Here is an 18119-nt window from a genome sequence, read left to right as displayed (position 1 = left end):
AATTTTTGTATTTTTAGTAGAGACAGTTTCACTATGTTGGCCAGGATGGTCTCCATCTCTTGACTTTGTGATCTGCCTGCCTCGGCCTCCCAAAGTGTTGGGATTACAGGTGTGAGCCACCGCCCCGGCTTTTTTTTTTTTTTTTTTGAGATGGAGTCTCGCTCTGTCGCCCCGGCTGGAGTACAGTGGCAAGATCTTGGCTCACTGCAACCTCCACCTCCCAAGTTCAAGCGATTCTTGTGCCTCAGCTGACAGAGTAGCTGGGACTACAGTCATGCACTACCATGCCTGGCTAATTTTTTGTATTTTTAGTAGGGACAGGGTTTTACCATGTTGCCCAGGCTGGTCTCAAACTCCTGGGCTCAAGCAATCCACCCGCCTTGGCCTCCCAAAGTGCTGGGATTACAGGCGTGAGCCACCATGACTGGCCTTAATTCCAATTAAATTAAATTAAATTAATTAATTAATTTTTGAGACAGAGTCTCACTCTGTCGTCCCAGCTGGAGTACAGTGGTGTGATCTTGGCTCACTGCAACCTCTGCCTTCTGGGTCCAAGCGATTCTCATGCTTCAGCCTCCCAAGTAGCTGGGACTACAGTTGAGCACCATCATGCTGGGCTAATTTTTGTAATTTTAGTAGAAACGGGGTTTCACCATGTTGGCCAGGCTGGTCTAAAACTCCTGACCTCAAGTGATCCACCAGCCTCAGCCTCCCAAAGAGCTGGGATTACAGGCATGAGCTACCGCGCCTGGCCTGATTCCAATTTTAAATGTTAGTATTCGTAAGCAGAGCCAATACTTTAGAGGTCAAGTGCATGTGAGTCAGAGGGGTGAATCCAGGGCCAGTTGAAGGCACAGGACCCAGGCAAAGCAGCTGGGAATCAACAACCATTACCTATACATAAGTGTGAAGAAGGATTCATTTGTTCATTCAATCATTTATTCATTCATCTCACAAATATTGATCAAGTGCCTACTATGTGACAGGGATACAGCAGTGAATAAAACAGGCAAAAATTCCTGCCCTCTTGGAGCTTCCTTCAAGAGGAAGGAAGCTTATTGATTTATTAAGCTTATTTATTATCTGTAGGGGACAGATAATAAATTTAAAGAATAATTAACAATTTGGAGTAATGATAATAGCTAAATAAGTAAAATACAGGCTGGGGACCATGGCTCATGCCTGTAATCCCAGAACTTTGGGAGGCTGAGGGGTGCAGATCCCTTGAGCTCAGGAGTTCAAGACCAGCCTGGGCAACATGGCGAGACCCCCATTTCTACTAAAAATACAAAAAATTAGCTAAGCATGGTGGCATGTGCCTGTGGTCCCAGCTACTTGGGAGGCTGAGGTGGGAGGATCGCAGAGGTCTAGGCTGCAGTGAGCCGAGATTGTGCCACTGCACTCCAGCCTGGGTGACAGAGTGAGACCCTGCCTCAAAAAAAAAAAAAAAAGTAAAATATATAATATGATAGTGATATATGTTGAGGAGAAAAATGAAGCAGGGAAGAATATAGTATTTGTGTGTATGTGTTTGTATGTGCACGCACACCTGTAGTCCTAGCTACTGAGGCAGGAGGATCCCTTGAGCCCAGGATGTCAAGGCTGCAGTCAGCTATGATCCCTACCACTGTATTCCACCCTGGGCAACAGAGCAAGACCCCCATCTCTTAAAAAATAATTAAATTTAAAAATGACGTTTGATGAAGATCTGAGGGAAGTGTCTAATTGAAGAGAGAACTTTGAAAGACGAGTAAAACTTTCAAGACAGTCTAACACAGGGGTTAGGGTAACGTCCCCTGGAGCCATACTGCCTTGGTTCAAATCCCAGCTTCCTCCATACTAAATGTGTGACCTCATACTCCTATTTTCCCCCTCTGTAAACTGGGGCTAATGATGTTAACTACCTCATAAGGATATCGAGAGGATTAATCTGAGTGCTTACAATGTTGTTTGACACAGATTAGCTGTTTGTAAACATTGGCTGGCTGAATGAATTAATCTTCATATTAATACAGTAATCATGGAAGTTTTTAAATTAAAAAAAAACTTCTTCAAAAATGAGATTGTGGGACAATGGTTTGGGGAATGTTCAAATTGTGGACCCCAAAATGGAAGGTGGTTTTGGAACCCTGGCAGTCACTACTTCGAAGTTTTGGCTCTGTTATTGAAAGTGGTGGGGCAGGATATGGTGGCTCATGCCTGTAATTCCAGCACTTTGATAGGCCAAGGCGGATAGATTGATTGAGCTCAGGAGTTCGAGACCAGCCTGGGCAACATGGCAAAACCTCGTCTCTGAAAATTTAAAAAATTACCCAGGTGGTAGCGCACACCTGTGGTTCCAGCTACTTGGGAAGCTGAGGTGGAAGGATTGCTTGGGCCCGGGAATTCGAGGCTGCAGTGAGCCATGATTATGCCACTGTACTCCAGCCTGGGTGACAGTGAGACCCTGTCTCGAAAAAAAAAAAAAAAAAAAAGTGGTATATATTTACTTATTTAGCTATTATCATTACCCCAAATTATTATTTGTTCTTTTTTAAAAAGATTTTTTTGGTCCTGCACGGTGGCTCACACCTGTAATCCCAGTACTTTGGGAGGGCAAGGCGGGTGGATCACCTGAGATCGGGAGTTCAAGACCAGCCTCACCAACGTGGAGAAACACCATCTCTACTAAAAATAGAAAAAATTAGCCAGGCGTGGTGGCACATGCCTGTAATGCTAGCTACTTGGGAGGCTGAGGCAGGAGAATTGCTTGAATCCGGGAAGTGGAGGTTGTAGTGAGCCGAGATTGTGCCACTGCACTCCAGCCTGGGCAACAAGAGCGAAACTCTGTCTCAAAAAAAAAAAAAAATAGTCTCCATAGTCTTGTTATGTTCCCCAGGCTGGTCTGGAACTCCTGGGCTCAAGGAGTCCCCCTGCCTTGGCCTCCCAAAGTGCTGGGATTACAGGTGAGAGCCACTGTGCCCAGCCAGCCTTGTCTTTTTATTTTCTTTCCAACTCCTTCACCTCCTTCAAGTCGTTGGTAAACATCAACTTCTTAAAGTGGACTTTCCTTATTTAAAATTCCAATCCCCTTTTATTACTCACTCTCCAAATGTTTTCCCTGCATATCACACACAAACTGCATTAGGCATGGTGTCCTTTTAGTTATAGTCATGGTGCTGGGAAATTTTTTATTTTTTTTATTTTTGAGACAGGGTCTCACTCTGTCACCCAGGCTGGAGGGTAGTGGCACGATCTCAGCTCACTGCAACCTCTGCCTACGGGGTTCAAGTGATTCTCATGCCTCAGCCTCCAGAGCAGCTGGGATTACAGGTGTGTGCCACGACACCCAACTAATTTTTGTATTTTTAGTAGAAACCGGGTTTCACCATGCTGGTCAGGCTGGTCTGGAACTCCTGACCTCAAGCGATCCACCCACCTCGGCCTCCCAAAATGCTAGGATTACAGGTGTGAGCCAAGGCACCCGGCCCCAGTCTACTTCTTTTTTTTTTTTTGAGATGGAGTCTCGCTCTGTTGCCCGGGCTGGAGTGCAGTGGCGCAATCTAGGCTCACTGCAAGCTCCACCTCCTGGGTTCACACCATTCTCCTGCCTCAGCCTCCCGAGTAGCTGGGACTGCAGGCGCCCGCCACCACGCCCGGCTAATTTCTTTTGTATTTTTAGTAGAGACGGAGTTTCACCGTGTTAGCCAGATGGTCTCTATCTCCTGACCTCGTGATCCGCCCGCCTCGGCCTCCCAAAGTGATGGGATTACAGGCATGAGCCACCGCGCCAGGCTCCCTGTCTACTTTTTAGGTGTAAAGGTGTCAGGCAGATCGCGACTCCTAGGCATCCCGCAAAGTAGGCTGGTCACCTTAGGGGCGACCTTTACCAGCTCAAAAATTCGTCTCACATTAGCAGTGAGGATTCGGGCGTCACCCCGAATAACAATCGTTATTTTCCTTACTCATAAGTTTAAGACATGGTACTGGGAATTTAAAAAAATAAATTAGGTTATTTTAGTGAGAGAGAAAGAGCGAGAGAGAGAGAGAGAAAGAAGAAGAGGAGGAGGAAGAAAGGGAGGAAGGAAAGAAACCATCATATTCTTTTTTTTTTTTAAACCATTATATTCTAAATGAAGTAACTCAGGAATGGAAAAGCAAACATCGTATGTTCTCACTTTTTTGTTCTGTTTTGTTTTTTAAGATGGAGTTTCGCTCTGTCGTCCAGTCTGGAGTGCAGTGGCGTGATCTCGGTTCACTGCAACCTTTGCCTCCCGGATTTAAGCGATTCTCCTGCCTCAGCCTCCCAAGTAGCTGGGATTACAGGTGTGTACCACTAGGCCCGGCTAATTTTTGTATTTTTAGTAGAGACAGGGTTTCGCCATGTTGGTCAGGCTGGTCTGGAACTCCTGACCTCAATTGATCCACCCGCCTCAGCCTCCCAAAGTGCTGGGATCACAGGCGTGAGCCATCGCGTCCGCCCTGTTCTCACTTACAAGTGGGAGCTAAACTATGAGGACCCAAAGGCATAAGAATGATACAATGGGCTCTGGGGACTGGGGGGAGGGGGTGGGAAGGGGGTGAGGGGTAAAAAACTCCACATCGGATGATGGGTGCACCAAAATCTCAGAAATCACCACTAAAGGACTTTTTCATGTAACCAAACACCACCCGTTCCCCCAAAACTACTGAAATAATACTAATAAAATAAAAATAAATTTTAAAAACCCCTAAATCCATTAAGATAAGGCAGGACTGGTGGGTTGGGGCCAGATCACACAGGGGTTTGACATGTGTGTGTTCAGAAACTTGTTTATTTTTAGAGATGGGTTCTTGCTATATTGCCCAGGCTGGACTTGAATTCCTGGGCTCAAGCAATCCTCCCACCTAAGCCCCCCGAGAAGCTGGGACTATAGGTGCATGCCACCGTACCTAGCTTAGAAATATATTTAAATTTTATTAATCAAAAGCCTTAATGCACCAAGAGTTCATCCAGAGTAGGGTGTGGAACTTGGGAAGGGTTTATAGCAGGAAAATGACCACAGCATGAGCCCAGCTAGGCCATGTACCGAGTGGCCTTGGGCAAGTCATTTATTCTCTCAGAACCTGTTTCTTCTTGTAGAAAAGGGGGATCATGTTGATCCCTAACTCACAGGGTGGCTGGGAGCCTTAAACAAGGCCATAACTGCAGTAAGTTCTGCCATGTATTCAGAGCTAACTATATGTCCTAATCACTTTACATGTATTATTACCCCCATTTTAGAAAACAAAAAACACCGTTCCAGTGCAGTCCTTAAGACGGCTTGGGTTCAAATCCCATCTCTGCCACTTACGGATGTTTCCCCATCTGTAGTATGACGAGAATAAATGTGCCTATTTGTGAGGATTAAATGAGACAATACATGAAGGGCATTTAGAATGACAAATAAAAAGAAAAAAAGAGAAAAAAATAACACATGATCGGCATTTAGAATTATTCCTAGTACATACAAGCAGTCAATAAATGTTAGTCAGACATCGAAGTCTCCCTGTGCAAAATTGCTCACAATTTTCTCACAAACCAGCTAGGAGAAAAAGAAAGACAATCCCACTTCTATGCAATGCATGATGAACATTACTGGCAGATATAATCAACACAAAATTACACAGTACTTAACTGAATCTCTTAACAGTTTCTATCTTACTTTCATTGACGGTTATTATTAATAATTAGTAATAACCATTAATTATTTATAAGATATTCCCCATCAGGCCTTAGTATTCTGGGGATATATAAAGCAGGGTTTTTAGAATGAAATAATTAATGAATAAAGTACTCTATATATTATCAATAGCTCCAAAGCATCATAAATGTATGTCTCCAGACCTGTTAACACCAGAGGAATCAATACATTTTCTTGTAATTTTAATTTAAAAAGCCAGAAACTCAGGATCTAGAAGAATTTGCTTTAAAAATAAGTAAGGCCAGGCGCGGTGGCTCACGCCTGTAATCCCAGCACTTTGGGAGGCCGAGGCGGGCGGATCATGAGGTAAGGAGTCCGAGACAAGCCTGGCCAACATAGTGAAACCCAGTCTCTACTAAAAATACAAAAATCAGCCAGGCATGGTGGCGCGTGCCTGTAGTCCCAGCTACTCGGGAGGCCGAGGCAGGAGAATTGCTTGAACCCGGGAGGCGGAGGTTGTGGTGAGCTGAGATCGCACCACTGCACTCCAGCCTGGGCAACAGAGCGAGACTCCGTCTCAAAATTAATTAATGAATTAATTAAAAGCCAGTAGCAATAAAATTTAATTATACAATTTTTAAGAATATGAAATTAAAAAACAGCAAAATTAAACTTCGAAGATAAAAACTAAGTGAAAAAAAGAAACCGAAAATTAAAAATCCAAAATATTAAAAACAAAGGCACATAACCTTCGCACCTTTCCAAACTAGGATTCGTACAGATGCCACCTAAATGAAAAACACTCTGCTCGCTTTCCCCAGCCTCTGCCTCTGCCAAGACTCTTAAATCATAGCGACTTCTAGGCCACCATTGTCCTCATCCAGAATCCGCTTTCTCCCTTTTCCAAAAAATTCCACTAGCCCTACAAACGTGGCCTCTTTGGGAAAGCTTTCATTTTGGAAAAAAAAAAAAAAAAAAAAGCGGGGGGTGGGCGCCAGAAGGGTCGGTCTGGAATCTGACCTTGAAAAAGGCTGATTCATCAAATTGAAATATATTAAAAACAATCATATGCACACATACGGGTAACATTTCTATACCAGGTTTCATTCCGAGGGGGTGGGGGGGCGGTCTGGATAAAAGCCACTACCAAAGCGCTATAGGAGAAAACCAAACCATCAGCGCGTTCAATCAATCTTAGTGTTTTGAACCCGCCTCCAGATTGTTTTCCTGAATTGTGGCTGCGCAGAGACTCCGGGGTGGGATGAGAACCAAGACTGCCCCACTGCCTCCCTACCCGACTGACATTGGACACGGAACAAGAGACCTGACAGGGTCCAACAGAGAAACGGGGATGGGCTCAGAGCCTCTTTCCAGACCCGCCAGTCTCTGGTGCAACAGATGATGTCCGGGAAGAGGCGGAGCCAGGTGTGACAGTTCTGAGGGCCAAAGACAGCCGTTGGGTTAATCAATTGCTCTTTGGAGCAGCTTGGACACCTTTAGAGGGTGGGCTCTATAGGTGAAAGAACGGCAGGCGGACCGACCAGAAGTTCGTGCTCTGATGGCCGGGGATGTGCAGAACTAGAGGATGCGGAGCCGATTGACAGCAGGCCTGAGAGAGAGGTTAGCACTCAGAGTTCTTCCGCGAGAAGGGGGCGGGGATTGAAACTTGATTGATGGCATTTCCGACCAGTGAGAACGTCTGAGTCAGGGGCCCTTGAGTAGTATGTGTCTTTTGGCAGTAGAGGGTTGGTCCTTACTTTGACTGACCCTCTTATCATCCAATAAACATGCCTACTTGCGTTGGGGGCGGGGCGACTGAGTGCAGGAAAGACGGGATCTTGTCCTTGTCCTCGTTTCCCTTAAAGAGGAAACTCAGTTCCACCAGTAGCTCCCTACCCGCTTATCTGTTTTTTATTTTATATTTTTTATTTTTTTGAGACGGAATCTCGCTCTGTCGCCCAGGCTGGAGTGCAGTGGCACGATCTCCGCTCACTGCAACCTCCGCCTCCCGGGTTCCAGCGATTCTCGTGCCTCAGCCTCCTGAGTAGCTGGGATTACAGGCGCCCACCATCACGCCCGGCTAATTTTTGTACTTTTAGTAGAGACGGGGTTTCACCATGTTGGCCAGGCTGGTCTCGATCTCCTGACCTCAATTGATCCGCCCGCCTCGGACTCCCAAAGTACTGGAATTACAGGCGTGAGCCACCGCGCCCGGCCTTATCTGTTTTTTAAAAGGCATATGATGCTTTAAAAAATTCGAAAGTCACAGATTTAGAACAGTTTAGCTTTTCCGCGCTGTACAGAAACGATGGCCTCACTGCACCTGTGAAAAAAGAGCCGCCCCAGAAAAGGCAGTCTTAGGGTTGGGGAGTTGGCCTAGGATTGGAATTTGATTTGAGATTTTAGGCCTGAGAGGCTACAATGGAGGGCGGGTGTTTCTGATAGAAGATTTCTGGGGTGAGTGATGGAAGGGTTCTAGGGACAATATTGGGGTCTGTGGAGATCAGTAATAGATGGTTAGTGGAAAAGCTAAACTGTTCTAAAGCTGAGACTTTCAAACGTTTTAAAACATCATATGCCTTTTTAACAGATAAGCGGGTAGAGAGCTACTGGTGGAATTGGTCAGTCTGGGTCACCCATGTAGACGCCCATAGTAAGAGCCTATTCTCTGATGAGGCCGACTGGAATCAAACAGCTGATGCACTTCTAGTTCACTGCCCCCTGAACATGGCAATGCATCCACCATCATAGACTGGGCACAAAGTAAAGGACTCTATGTTTCTGACACAGACCATTTGCAGTCTGACAGTGGTGTGCCTTTTGTTGCAAAGGCCACCCAACTATGGGTCAGTAGTCAAAGCCTTCCATAGATGTTCTATGTGCCCTACCATGGGCAGGTATCTGATATTGTTAAATATTGAAATGGCCTCCTCAAAAATGAACTCAAAAGGATTGCAGAACCTACCTCTCTCTCCTTCTCCTGGTCCACTCACCTTAGTAAGGCAGTTTGGTCACTAAATGTGGCTGTCCCAAGAATGGCATTATCTCCCATTGGGTACCTCAGATAATGGTCGGAACAAAAGGGGTGGGCTATAGAGGCATTTGGGATTCTGCCCTGGCCGTTCCTGGACGTGATGTATTTTTCTTTCCTTTAACAGTAATCACAGGTTCCAGGCTAGCCTAGTTGGTAACCCTCCAGGCAGCAGCCCAGCCCAAAAGAGCCCTAGGGGACTTAAACTTTTTTTTTTTTTTTGAGACTGAGTCTCGCTCTGTTGCCCAGGCTGGAGTGCAGTGGCGCAATCTCAGCTCACTGCCACCTCTGCCTCCTGGGTTCAAGTGATTCTCGTGCCTCAGCCTCCCAAGTAGCTGGGATTACAGGCACCTACCACCACGCCTGGCTAATTTTTGTATTTTCAGTAGAGACAGGGTTTCACCATGTTGGCCAGGCCGGTCTCGAACTCCTGACCTCAGGTGATCTGCCCACCTTGGCCCCCCAAAGTGCTGGGATTACAAGTGTGAGCCACCATGCCTGGCTCGGACTTAAAGTTAATTCTGGTCAGTCACCTGAATTCTCTTGTTGGGTGGACACGGTCCTAGATCCTAATGACAATGACCACTTGATTGAGTACACCACTCACCAAGTTCCCATACAGCAGCTCACACTGACTAAGATAGAAGACATAAAAAAAAAATCTCTGTAAATTTTATAAAAATGCCTTTGGCCCTCTTGTACTTGACCCTTCTGGATGAAAGGTCTGGGTACAAATAGGGGATGATTGGGAAAAAGTGAAGTTACAGGCTCTGGGATGGGATACATTGATTTCATGAGGTGTGGAAGGAGAGCATTTGGGGAGTGATATGGTTGGTTTGGCTCTGTGTCCCCACCCAAATCTCACTTCGAATGGTAATCCCCCTGTGTCAGGGGAGGGACCTGATGGGAGGTGATTGGATTATGGGGGGAGTTTCCCCCACACTGTTCTTGTGATAGTGAGTGAATGAGTTCTTACGAGATCTGATGGTTTAAAAAGTGCATGGTGCTGGGCACGGTGGCTCACGTCTGTAATCCTAGCACTTTGGGAGGCCAAGGTGGGCAGATTGCCTGAGTTCAGGAGTTTGAGACCACCCTGGGCAACATGGTGAAACTCTGTCTCTACTAAAAATACAAAAAGTAGCTGGGCGTGGTGGTGTGTGCCTGTGGTACTAGCTACTAAGGAGGCTGAGGCGGGAGAATGTCTGAACCTGGGAGGTGGAGGTTGTAGTGAGCCGAGATCACGCCACTGCACTCCAGCCTGGGTGACAGAGCAACACCCTGTCTCAAAAAAAAAAAAAAAAAAAAAGTGGGTGGCTTTCTTCCCTCGCTTTCTCTCCTGCTACCTTGTGAAGTAGGTTCTTGCTTCTGCTTCACCTTCTGCCATGATCGTGAGTTTCCTGAGGCCTCCCCAGCCATGCAGAACTCTGAGTCAATTAAACCTCTTTTCTTCATAAGTTACCCAGTCTCAGGTAGCTCTTTATAGCAGTGTGAAAATGGACTAATACAGGGAGGGAATATCTTAGACCCTGAGAGGTACAAGATGGGGAGAAAATGAATGCTCTCTTTGTCCCCTAGATCGAGCACTCGCAGCCCAACAAAACAATCATCTGGTCTGCTGGAGTCAAGCAGCAGGTGCAGCTGGCCATCTAACCTGCTGCTAGGTTTGCCATCACCGTCCTTGGGTGACAAAACCAGAAAAAAGCATGTGAGTATGGCTGCTCCTGAATTACTCTGCTGTGCCTGATGCCATCAACAGCAGCTCCTGAACACAGGCTTCCCTCATACCTGTAGACATACGTGGGCCAGCACAACCTTGTTTAGATCTGATTGATCCAAATTCATCTGCTTCTCCTGGCACCCAAGTGGCCTTGGATTATGCCACGTTTAGAGATTTAAGCACAAGCACTAAGATGCTACTTGCTATAGGTGGAATGTTTATGTTACTTCAAAATTCATATGTTGGAATCCTAAGCCCCAAGGTATTAGAAGGTAGGGTCTTTGGGAGGTGATTAGGTCTTGAGGGCAGAGCCCTCATGAAAGGAATTAGTGCCCTTATAAATGGGGCCCCAGAGTGCTCCCTTGTTATTTTCTCCATGTGAGGACACAGTGAGAGGATGGCCATCTGTGAACCAGGAAGTGGACCCTCACCAGATGCAGAAATCTGCTGGCACCTTGATCTTCGACTTCCAGCCTCCAGACGTGTGAGAAATAAACTTGTTGGTTATATGCTACCCTGTCTATTGTATTCCATTATAGCAGCCTGAATAGACTACTGCTCATAACACTTTACCAAACCAATGTAATGGTGAGTCCAATCAAGTTGAACAACAAATGTTGAAGTGAAATGAACTGTTCCCCTTTGGATGGTATATTTGTATATGGGGGGAACAGTAGGTAACAGAATGTCTCTCCACTGGGACAGGGTTTGCTTTGGGGCCCATGTATTGCCCCCTAAATTATTGACAGTATGCCAAACGTCAGCGCATCAGTCTAAATTCCTTTGTGTGGGTTGTAGCGTATAGTAACCTGGCCTTAGTTTTACTACTTTGTAGCTGCCTAAAGATACAAGGCCCCAATCACTGATTACCCCAGCCATTTCTCAGGGTTGTGATGACACCGAGCAACCCTGTGGGATGAGGCAATGTCTCCCTCTGGGGCAAAAAACAGGCTGGATCACCCATGGTCAGTGTTTCTTTGCTGTGATGTAAACCTATTGTGTGTGCAACATCCACCAGGGACCCTCTGCATCACTGCTGTGGGACTTGGAGGACATGGGGAGCAGGTGCCCACGTGACGTGCATGCTGCTTGCTGTCCTAGGAGCAGGAAAATCCTTTGTCTCAGCCTCAGGAGTCTCATGTTTTCTGTCAGCATCTATAAAACATGTTAGCTTGTAAGAGGGTGAAGTCTCAGACCTTTCGCAGACCCTGACAATCAACAGTGGAGGGATTTTTCTTAATGCTCTGACAGTCTCTATGGTCTGGCCACAGTTTTGGAAGATCAGTGATTGGTTGCCAGTGGTATCAGGATGAGGCTCCAGGGACTCGAATCCTGAGGTAATTAATAATTGGAGACCTTTGAGGCTACTGATTGAGGGTCTGTGGCTGTCAATCATTGGGAGAGGGGCCATAGTGGTAGTGTTCGTGTGAGCCAGTGATGAGTGACGCTCTGTGCTTCCTTCCTTCCTCCCTCCCTCCCTCTCTTTCTTCTCTCTCTCTCTCTCTTTCTTTCTTTCTTTCTCTTTTCCTTCCTTCCTTCCCTCCTTCCTTCCTTTCCTTCCTTCCCTCCTTCCTTCCTTTCCTTCCTTCTTCTTTCTTTCTTTTCTTTCTCTAATTCTTTCTCTTTCTCTCTCTTTCGTTCTTTCTCTTTCTCTCTCTCTCTCTTTTTTTTTTTTTTTTTGACAGAGTCTCGCTCTGTTGTCCAGGCTGGAGTGCAGTGGCACAATCTCAGTTCACTGCAAGCTCCACCTCCTGGGTTCAAGCGAGCACGCCCAGCTAATTTTTGTATTTTTAGTAGAGATGAGGTTTCACCATGTTGGCCTGGCTGGTCTCAAACTCCTGACCTCAAGTGATCCGCCCACCTCAGCCTCCCAAAGTGCTGGGATTACAGGCATGAGCCACTGCCCCCGGCCTCTTTCTCTTTCTTCTTTCTTTCTTGATCTGTCACCCAGGCTGGAGTGCAGTGGTTCAATCATAGCTCACTGCAGCCTCAAACTCCTCCCCTCAAGAGGTCCCCTACCTTGGCCTCCCAAAGCACTGGGATTACAGGCATGAGCCACAGTGCCCGGCCTTGATTGTGGTTTCTTTGGTTCCTTAATTGGATTCTTGGAGGGTCAGTGATTGGGCCTATGTGTGATTACTGTTTGGAGACTTTGGAGGACCCTGTGGGAAACAGCTGCCCCAGGCAGGTGGGAATGGGTCTCCAGGAAAGCACAGAGTTGAATTTTTTAGGTAATAGTCTCCCTTTAGATTCAGACCTACATTTATTTGGTACATAGCTCTACTACTTACTAACATAGTATGACCTTGGTCGAGTTTCTGATTCCTTCTGAGCCTCAGAAGTTTCCTTATCTAGAAAATGGAGATAATATAGAATGCATATGCTATATAATACTGTAATATATATAGTATATAATATATACAATGTCCTAGTATTGTTGTGGAAAGTCCTTTCCATAGCGTAAAGCCATAGAAGATTTGTGGGAATAGGGGCAGTGACACACTGGGATACACCCCTGTGGATTCAGGACTTGCAGGGCGAGAGGTGGGGAGATCATGAATGGGGACTGGCTTTGCTGCAGGGCAGCTGCTCCCCCACCTCTCTGTGGTAAATCCTATCTCCATGTATCCTGTGAGGTACTTCCACTCCCTCGGACAAATCCGACCTTCACGTGTCCTATCAGGTTCACAGTTTGACTCAGAGAAAGGCTAGCATGGAGACAGTCCTAGGACAGATCTCCTGGTTTTCGGCCTAGGCAGGTAATCTTGTCAGCAGAGAAGTTTGTAATCTTGTCAGCAGAGGGTAGGCAGTGTAGGTTGCCCAGGATGCGCACTGAAATATTCAGGAGCTTTATTTTAAGTAACCCTGACATTGTCATCCTGCAGCCTGAGCTCTTGACCTGAGCCTCACAGATGCCCCCTGCCCTCCACAATCACTGACCTCCACAGACTACTCATTCTTAAAGTTTCGTTTCTTTTTCTAGTTTTCCTGAAGTGGCTAGATTCTTCAGTACAATGTGTTTTTTGTTGTTGTTGTTTGTTTTTTGAGGCGGAGTCTTACTCTGTCGCCCAGGCTGGAGTGCAGTGGCGTGATCTCGGCTCATTGCAACCTCTGCCTCCCGAGTTCAAGCGATTCTCCCACTTCAGCCTCCTGAGAAGCTGGGATTACATATGCCTGCCACCACACCCGGCTAATTTCAGTACAATGTTGAATGGCAATATTGATACTAGAACCCTTGTCTTTTTCCTGATTTAAAGGAAAATCTTTCAACTTTTCCCATTGAGAACATATTTTGTAGAGACTATCACGTTAAAAAAAACGTCCTGTCTTTTCCTAGTTTGATAGGAGTTTTTTTGTTTTTTTGACAGGGTCTTGCTCTGTTGCCCACATTGGAGTGCAGTGGCGCCATCATTGCTCACTGCTCACTGCAGCCTTGACCTCCCAGGGCTCAAGCGATCCTCCCATCTCAGCCTCCCAAGTAGGTAGGATAAGCTCACACCACCATGCTCAGCTAATTTTTTTTTTTTTTTCTGTAGAGACGAGGTTTTGCCGTGTTGCCCGTGGCTGGTCTTGAACTTCTGGACTCAAGCAATCTGCCTGCTTCAGCTACCCAAAGGGCTAGGATGCTGGGAATAGAGGTGTGAGCCATCATGCTCAGCTTTTTTTTTTTTTTTTAGACAGGGTCTCATTCTGTCACCCTGGCTGGAGTGCAGTGATGCAATCATAGCTCACTGCAGCTTCGACCTCCTGGGCTCAAGTGATCCTCCCCCCTTGGCCTCCTAAGTAGCTAGGACTAAAGGTGTGCACCACCACACCTGGCTAATTCTTTAATTAAAAAAATTATAAATGGATGTTAAGATTTGTCAGATGCTTTTTCTGTGTCTTTCTTGGCAACCACAAGAGTTTTATCTTTTAATCTGTAAATATGGTAAATTGGCCAGGCAAGGTGGCTCATGCCTGTAATCCCAGCATTTTGGGAGGCTGAGGCAGGTGGATCACTTGAGACCAGGAGTTTGAGACCAGCCTGGGCAACATGGTGAAACCCCCTCTCTACTAAAAATACAAAAAATTAGCCAGGTGTGGTGGTACATGCCTGTAGTCCCAGCTACTTGGGAGGCAGGCGAATCGCTTGAAACTGGGAGGCGGAGATTGCAGTGAGCTGAGATCATGCCACTGCACTCCAGCCTGAGGACAAGAGCGAAACTCTGTCTCAAAAAAAAAAAAAGTAAATTACATTATTTAATTTTCCAATATTAAACTAACATTGTATTCCAGGAATAAACCCAACTTGTTTATTGTTTATAATATATTAACATTTTATGCATTACTAGTATTTCATTTAGGATTTTTGCATCTATGTTCATGAAGGAGATAAACCTGAAAATTTCCTTTATTTAAAAAAATTTTATTATTACTTTTATTTTTTAGAGACAGGGTCTCATTCTATTGCCCAGGCTAAAGTGCAGTGATGCGATCATGGCTTACTACAGCCTTGAATTCCTGGGCTTAAGTGATCCTCCTACCTCAGCCTCCCCAGTAGCTGGAACTACAGGTGCACGCCACCACATCTGGCTAAATTTTTATTTATTTACAGACAGAGTCTCACCATATTGCCCAGGCTGGTCTTAAATTCCTGGCCTCAAGTGATCCTTGTTTGTTATGCTATCTTTTATGGGTTGAATTGTGTTCCCCGCCAAAAAGATGTTGAAGTCCTAACCCCTAGTAGCTCAGAATATGATCTTATGTAAAATTTGGAAATAAGGTTGTTGCAGATGTAATTAGTTAGGATGATGTCCTTATAAGAAGATGGCCATGTGAAGACAGAAACATACTGGGAGAATGCCATGTGGCCACGGAGGCAGAGATTGGAGTTTTGCAGCTGCAAGCCAAGGAACGCCAAAAATTGCTGGCAAACCACCAGAATCTAGGAGAGGAGAGGAAGGATTCACCGACAGGTTTCAGAGGGAGCACGGCCCTGCAGACACCTTGACTTCAGACTTCCAGCTTCCAGAACTGTGAGAGAATAAATTTTTGTTGTTTTAAGCCACTCAGTTGGTGGTCGTCTACAATGGCACTTCTATGGAGCTAATACACTATCCTCTTAAAATGAATTGGAGATTTAAGCCTCTTTTTTCCTCTTCTCTGTAAGAGTTTATGCAGTACTAAAGTAATCTGTTCCTTGAGTGTTTCGTAGAACTCAACTGCAAAGCCCTCTGGGCTATTTTCTTTGCGGGAAGGTATTTCTTGAATAGGAACTAAACTCTTAGTCATCTACTGTGTATCTTGAGCACTGAATATACAGGTGGGAACAAGACAGGCAAAGTCTTTGCCCTCATGGAGTGCCAATGGACAGAAAAAATACATTCTGGGTATATCTATCTATCTATCTATCTATCTATCTATCTATCTATCATCTATCTATCTATCTATCCCATTGGTAATATCCAGTAGGCAATTGGATATGTGTGTCTGGGCTCTGCAGAGGGGCCTGGGATGCATGTTCAGAAGTGGATGGTTGTGGCTGGGCACAGTGGCTCACGCCTGTAATCCCAGCACTTTGAGAGGCCGAGGCAGGTGCATCACCTGAGTCCAGGAGTTCGAGACTAGCTGGCCAACATGGTGAAACCCTGTCTCCACTGAAATACAAAAATTAGCCAGGTGTAGCAGCAGGTGCCTGTAATCCCAGATACTCAGGAGGCTGAGACATGAGAATCGCTTGAACACAGGAGGTGGAGGTTGCAATGAGCCAAGATCATGCCATTGCACTTCAGCCTGGGTGACAGAGTGAGACTCCATCTCAAGAAAAATAAAAGTGGATGGTTGTTGAGACTTTGGGAAAAGATGAGTTTGTCGAGAAGGAGAGGATACATTCCTTCATATAAAATTATTTCTGATGCAATAAATTCCTCCTTATACTATTTGTGCAACCTCAGGTCTGTGATATCTTTTCCAGAAAAGTTTGTGTAGGATTGGTGTTTTATGTATTTTTGAGACAGGTTCTCACTCTGTCGCCCAGGCTGGAGTGCAGTGGTGTGAACATGGCTCACCGCAGCCTCAACCTCCTGGGCTCAAGCAATCCTTTCACCTCAACCTCCTGAATAACTGGGACCACAGGTGTGCACCACCACATTTGGCTAATTTTAAAATTTGTTGTAGAGATGGGGTCTTGCTGTTTTGTCCAGGCTGGTCTCAAACTCTGGGGCTCAAGCAGTCTTCCTGCCTTGGCCTCCTTAAAGTGATGGGATTACAGGTGTAAGCCGCTGTGTCTGGCCTAGGATTAGTGTTTTCTTCCTCTTTAAATGTTTGCTAGAATTCACTGGTGAAGCCAGTTAGAACTTTGGGTACAATATTGAAGAGAAGTGATAAGTGTAGGTATTCCTGTCTTATTCCAGATCTTACAAGGAAAGCATTGTTTTTCACCATTAAGTATGATGTTAGATGTAGGATTTTTGTAGAAGCCCTTTATTTGGGGATTTTACAAGAATCTTTCCATTATTGATTTCAAATTTAGTTCCAATGTGTTCAGAGAACATTTCTCATTTGACTTGAGTCCTTTTTAATGTATTGAGGCCTGTCGATGGCCCAGAATATACGTTTGTAAGCTTTCTATGTGCACTTGAAAATAATGTGTATTCTGCTGTTGTTGAAGGAGTATTCTACAAATGTTATTAAGGTTTAGTTGGTTAGTAGTGTTGCTCATGTCTACTATGTCGTTGCTGATATTGACTGACTACTTATTCTGTTAATTATTAAGAAGGCTTATTGCCCGGGTGCGGTGGCTTATGCCTGTAATCCCAGCACTTTGGGAGGCTGAGGAGGGCGGATCGCCTGAGGCCAAGAGTTCAAGACCAGCCTGGCCAAAATGGTGAAACCCCATCTCTACTAAAAATAACTAAAAAAAAAAATTTAGCTGGGCATGGTGGCACATATCTGTGATCTCAGCTACTCGGGAGGCTGAGGCATGAGAATTGCTTGAATGCAGGAGGCAGAGGTTGCAGTGAGCCAATATCGCGCCACTGCACTCCAGCCTGGGCGACAGAGTGAGACTCCATCTCAAAAAAAAAAAAAAAGAAAAGAAAAAGAAAAAAGAAAAAAAAGGAGGCTTATTGAGGCCGGCAAGGTGGCTCACACTTGTAATCCCAGCACTTTGGGAGGCTGAGGTGGGTGGATCACCTGAGGTCAGGAGTTCGAGACCAGCCTGACCAACATGGAGAAACCCCGTCTCTACTAAAAATACAAAAATTAGCTGGGCATGGTGGTGGGAACCTGTAATCTCAGCTACTGAGGGAGCTAAGGCAGGAGAATCGCTTGAACCTGGGAGGCGGAGGTTGCAGTGAGCCGAGATTGCGCCACTGCACTCCAGCCTGGGCAACACAGCAAGACTCCATCTCAAAAACAAAAAACAAACAAACAAAAAAAACCAAAAACAAATAAACAAACAAGAAAGACACGAAGGCTTATTGAAAGCTCCAACTATGATTGTGGGTTTGTCTATATCTTCTTGCAGTTCTATCAGTTTTTGCTTCATGCATTTTGAGCTCTCTTTTCAGGCTATAAATGTTAAGGCTCTTAATATCTTCTTGACCTTCTTTATCCCTGAAATTGACCTTTTTCAATATTAATAGTCACTCCAAGTTTTTTGAAAATATGAGCATGATATATTTTCTCTATCCTTTTACTTTTTTTAATTAGCGTCTTTGTATTTGAAGTGCATTCCTTGTAGGGGGCA

The 18119-nt window shown here is 45.4% G+C and overlaps 1 long non-coding RNA gene and 1 other non-coding gene across 6 annotated transcripts in view; one reads left to right on the top strand and one right to left on the bottom strand.

Annotated features, from left to right (window-relative positions):
• Positions 1-3805: 3805 nt before the first annotated feature.
• LOC112438644 (U12 minor spliceosomal RNA) lies at positions 3806-3961 on the bottom strand. Its single transcript, XR_003027035.1, has one exon. It is a non-coding gene; the product is annotated as a U12 minor spliceosomal RNA (small nuclear RNA).
• A 753-nt stretch (positions 3962-4714) lies between these two features.
• The window catches only part of LOC117977760 (uncharacterized), a 49594-nt gene continuing 36189 nt past the window's right edge, over positions 4715-18119 (top strand). Inside the window, exons 1-3 of one of the 5 annotated variants that reach the window (XR_004668942.3) lie at positions 4921-7262; positions 10249-10378; positions 13927-15479. This is a non-coding gene — a long non-coding RNA (uncharacterized LOC117977760). Of the gene's footprint in view, positions 7263-10248; positions 10905-13926; positions 15480-18119 lie in introns of those variants that run through there. The other 4 variants (XR_008622901.2, XR_008622902.2, XR_004668939.2 and 1 more) reach the window with 4 other exon arrangements.

This window comes from Pan paniscus, chromosome X, assembly GCF_029289425.2.
Source record: "Pan paniscus chromosome X, NHGRI_mPanPan1-v2.0_pri, whole genome shotgun sequence".
NCBI lineage: Eukaryota > Metazoa > Chordata > Mammalia > Primates > Hominidae > Pan > Pan paniscus.
This window is presented reverse-complemented; position numbering and strand designations above follow the sequence as displayed.